This window comes from Athene cunicularia (assembly GCF_003259725.1).
Source record: "Athene cunicularia isolate RWA chromosome 12 unlocalized genomic scaffold, athCun1 chr12_part1, whole genome shotgun sequence".
NCBI lineage: Eukaryota > Metazoa > Chordata > Aves > Strigiformes > Strigidae > Athene > Athene cunicularia.
This window is the reverse complement of record NW_020799116.1, coordinates 23010241-23014557: the sequence shown is the minus strand read 5'-3', so window position 1 is coordinate 23014557 and position 4317 is coordinate 23010241. Positions and strand designations below refer to the sequence as shown.

At 46.3% G+C, this 4317-nt stretch overlaps 1 long non-coding RNA gene across 1 annotated transcript in view; it reads left to right on the top strand.

Moving 5' to 3' along the window:
- Window positions 1–3502, top strand: part of LOC113485004 — a 3795-nt gene extending 293 nt beyond the window's left edge. Inside the window, exon 2 of the long non-coding RNA XR_003399331.1 lies at window positions 188–3502. This is a non-coding gene — a long non-coding RNA (uncharacterized LOC113485004). The remainder of the gene's footprint in view (window positions 1–187) is intronic.
- The last annotated feature ends 815 nt before the right edge of the window (window positions 3503–4317 follow it).

The window sequence follows — 4317 nt, the reverse complement described above, 5'->3', positions numbered from 1 at the left end:
GGCCGCAGGCGGAGGCATTGTCTGCAGTCCTCTGTCCCGGCGAGAGGCGGGAGTCCGGGCGCCGCTGCCGGGCGGGGCCTCCCCACCGGTTCCTGTGCCGTTGGGATCTCTGTTTATTGTCGTAATTTTCGTTACTGAGGCCTTTTTTTCCCCCCTTCCCTCCCCCTTCTTCTCGACTAACTTGAAGGCCCGGAAGTACCGCCCCCGGGCGCTCCTGAGTGGTGGGTTGGCCCCGTCGCCCGCTGGGGATAGGCTGCGGATGCCGTCAGCGGCTGGGTACGTCACTTCCGCTACCGAGTGTGTGGGCAGGGGAGACCTTGGCCGCAGGGGGGAGGCCACCCCCCACCCCCGGCCGTTACTGGGGCTGCGTGCGGGGGTCACTTGTCCTGCCCCATCTCGGGCACCGAGGAGCACTGACCTGCGGTGGGGAGCGGTGGCCGAAGGAACTTGTGTCGGGGTGGGCTGGGAGATGCGGTGGGCAGGACTGCAGGCGGCTGTGGGAAGCAGGGAGGGTGTTAGATACGGGGTGGGCCGGCAGGACACGGTACCGCGTAGGAAGAGTGAATCTCAGGAACGACGAGGCAGAAGTTGAAGAAAATACCTTATGAAACGTCCCTCCTTTGGCAGCTAAACATGTTGTCGGTAAACAGCAGAGTAAGGGGTGGGGTTGTACAAAACTAAGCTTGGAACACTCGTCAGTATATGCTGTATAATCGAAACTAAGCACTTGTGTTATGTTTCAGTACTGTTAGCACAGTGTAGAATCTGTCCTAGGTAAGTGGCAATGTGCTTATGGGGTCTTTCTTATGGCACAGCATAGTCAGTTTTAGAGAAGGACACTATGCAATCAAATTATGTTTTTATGATTTATTTGTTGTAGGAGTGGAAACTCAAGGTTATGATAATCCTCATTGATAGATTTGCCTTTTCTGTGTTCTTTATGCTCTCTAATTGTACTACTTTGCGCAGACGGTTTTCTAACTGTAATATGAGTCTTAACTGACATGGAAAAATTGCTTCCATTAACAACATACCTAGAAATCCTACAGGATGATGCTTAATAAAAATGTGTCAAATTTAATCCATGACAGAATTTTTGGGGAAATGAAGCTGTCCTTTCAAAAGCAATATTATTTCTTTAACTTATTTAAACAACATTTAGGGAATGGGACATCCTCTTCCTGGGCTCTCCAAGCAGGTATCAGCATCTCCAGCTGCCAGGGGAGTTCACCAGACTAGTTACCAGCATGGCTCCTGTTGTCGCATTTGACATGTTCCGTTCACAGCAACATTCGGGCATTAAATAGCCTGAAGTTACCCAAGGTGTTATTTACAGCATGACTTCAAACTTGCTGTGGTCTTTCCAGCGTAGTCAGCCTGCACTATGAGATTTAGTAGATTTTTTTTGCCCTGTCCCAGCTGGCTTTGTGAAGAGGGACTTGCTAAGTAGCTGTATGGTGAGATCTGTAATGTTAAGTTGTTGACGGTGACTTTTTTTTCACTGAGCTTCCCAACAAGTGATACTTTGTAGGTCTTAAATGCAACCTCCATTCCCACAGGTCATGCCAGGAAGTTCTTTTGCATGCTAAGACTGGAGACTTGGCAAAAGGAAGCTCAGATAAAACATCAAATCACTTTGTTTTTCTACTCCTACAAGCTGTATACTTATGTCACTTTCCTTTTGAAAATGCTTTCTGTATTTTCCTCTGTTGTCAGTCAGGGAAAACAGCGGTTCATTCACGAAATGGTGAAAGGCTCTTAGGATGTAAAAAGGGCAATAGATGTTTAGTTCTGATGCCAATTTGTAACGTAGCACAGCGTTTTTGAAAACATTCTTGGGCACTAACTGCATGTGCAACTCATGCACAACTGAAACACTACTCAGGTGAATGAATAGTACACATTGGTCTATTCCTAAGTAAGATTACATTCCTGTTTGAGGTGGGAACAAATAACCAAAACGATGGTTTCCTTTGAGAGGTGCACTGAGGCCTTGGTACTGTTTGAAGCTGCAGCTAAGCCCAAGTGTGCTCCCATACCTCTTTCATCTGCCAGTGACTGACAGATGTGTATTCCAAAAGGATTTGTGAACACCTGGTAACATTGTAGTGTAGTCACTTTCCTTGCTACAACATATTCTCTACTTTCATGGAGGTTTTTGCCAGCACTGTGCAGTGCTGTCATGCACACAGCACTTACGTGCAGGTTTAATCCTAACGTTGTACAGGAGGATGCTAGGATTTGCATTACTGTGGTTCTATGTTCATGTTAGAAATAATTAATTATGATCACATAACTTCACCTTTCCAGAGGAGATGTGCTTTGTTCAGCGCATGAGTGGGCAATAGTAACTTCTAACTCCTGTCAAGCCGTGGTTTCCGGATATTTATATTCCAGCTGTAACTGCATGGTTAGAAAAACAAGTCCAAATCAAACCTACTAATTGCAAATGTGGCATAACAGTAAAATTTTCTAATTATGTAAACCCAGAACACTTTATGTTAAAGCAGTTAAGTGTAAATGGGATAGAGATTTTTGTAAAAAATACTGGCATTTCCGATTGAGACACTAGATTAATACCACCGATTGTCACCAATAACATATTCATCTTGTGGTGTGTGAAAAATGCCCGGGTCACACGCACGTAGTGCTCACACATCCCTGTCAAGGCACGTGGCCTTTGGTACTGCTTGTGCTTGGAGTTAAAGCCCATCTCTAAATCTGTGTAGCGTTGTGCACTGAGCCTGCTCGTACTCCTTTTCTCCTCTTTGTAAGATTTGCCAGTTCAAACAAGTGTTTTGGTGTGGTTTACACTTACTCTAGTGTATTGCTGCTAAATGGACTAGCACGGCCAGAGAGGTATTAGATTTTAAATGTTTGGGCATAAGCAGGGGATTCTTAAGAGGGTGCCTGGACTTCAGCTGGCAAGCGTTACATTCTGATGAAAGAGGTTTTGCTTTCTTGGTCAGTGCCTATTTTCATTGCAGGTGAACTTGCTTGGCACAAAGTTCAAAAAAAACCCCAACAAACCAAGTCAAAACTCTCTAATCTGTTTAGTCCTAATCTTCATACAGGTTTCTAATTTACAGCGTTGACTTGTCTGTTACAGTTAATTTTTTCCACTGAATTTTCTAAAGTGGGATTTAAGCTCTAGAGTAAAATAGTGTTTTCCGTTAACAAGCTGTTTACAAATTTACAACTGCCAAATGATCTTTTCACGGATGCGCTGCAGCATTGTGGACCTCAGGTAGAGCTATCCATTTATCTCCCCACTGCGTATCATAGGTGTCAGTAAAGCACAGTTTGTGGAGGAGATATTCCTCCTATAAACCCACTTTCAACTTTAGGTGGTTTGTTCTGTGCTGCAAAGTGGACAAAATAACTGGGAGAATAAAGCATTTGTCTTGTAGGAGCACACTGAGAGGAAATGGGTCTTTTGTTATTTCCACAAAGACGTGTTTTGTTCCTTCAGCAGAGTAACGAATAAAAATCATACCTGTCACCTGAGCTGTTTTGTTCTCTTTTGCAGGTTGGAGAATAGCTTCAGAGGGCTTATGACATTCCACTGTGGGCTATAAGCAAGAACATGTACATTCCTGAGAGTTTTTCTTCCCCGTGCATTTTTAGGGCCGTTTGAGAGCTTTTAAGCTGACAGGTGGCTCAAGAAAAGCACACAAAGCATACTTCAGCATGCTAGAGCCCACTGAGATTCTCCTGCTGCCACTTCTCTTGGACACAAGTTAGGAGCAAGGCTCTAGCAAGTTAAGTGCTTTCTTAATACAAAGGAAGGTGCGATCCAAAACTGAATACAGAAGAGGAAAAGATTTTAAATCACTGACCCTCTTGTGGAAAGAGGTGATGAGGCATGCATGTAGTAGCATGTGATGACAGTGCAGGGGCAGTTGGGTGAAGCGAGGGGAAGCGATATGAAGGACAGCGAAGCTGGCATCAGTCACGCTGCTCCCTTTCCCCCGCTCCAGTCCCTGCTGGTTAAACAAAAAACCCCCGGAACGAACCAGCTCGAGTCCGTAAATCTGCATGTAGTCATGTGGGCTGCTGGGTGTGCAGGTGCTCCAGGCAGGGCTGGAGATGGAGACGGGAACTCGCTCACTGAACGAGTCCGTGGGAGTCGGGAAGCATGGCCCCAGCACAGGGGGTGCTGCTGAAATCGTGGGGTGCCACTGTGAGGAGCTGGGGTTAGTGCCGGTACCCTGAGGGAGCCCCATCGTGCAGTGAAAGCTGGGGGCAGGCTGAAGCCTCGGCCCTGGGCTGGGGTAGGCAGCTGCAGGGCAGCAGTTTGGTGGTGAATGCCTTCAT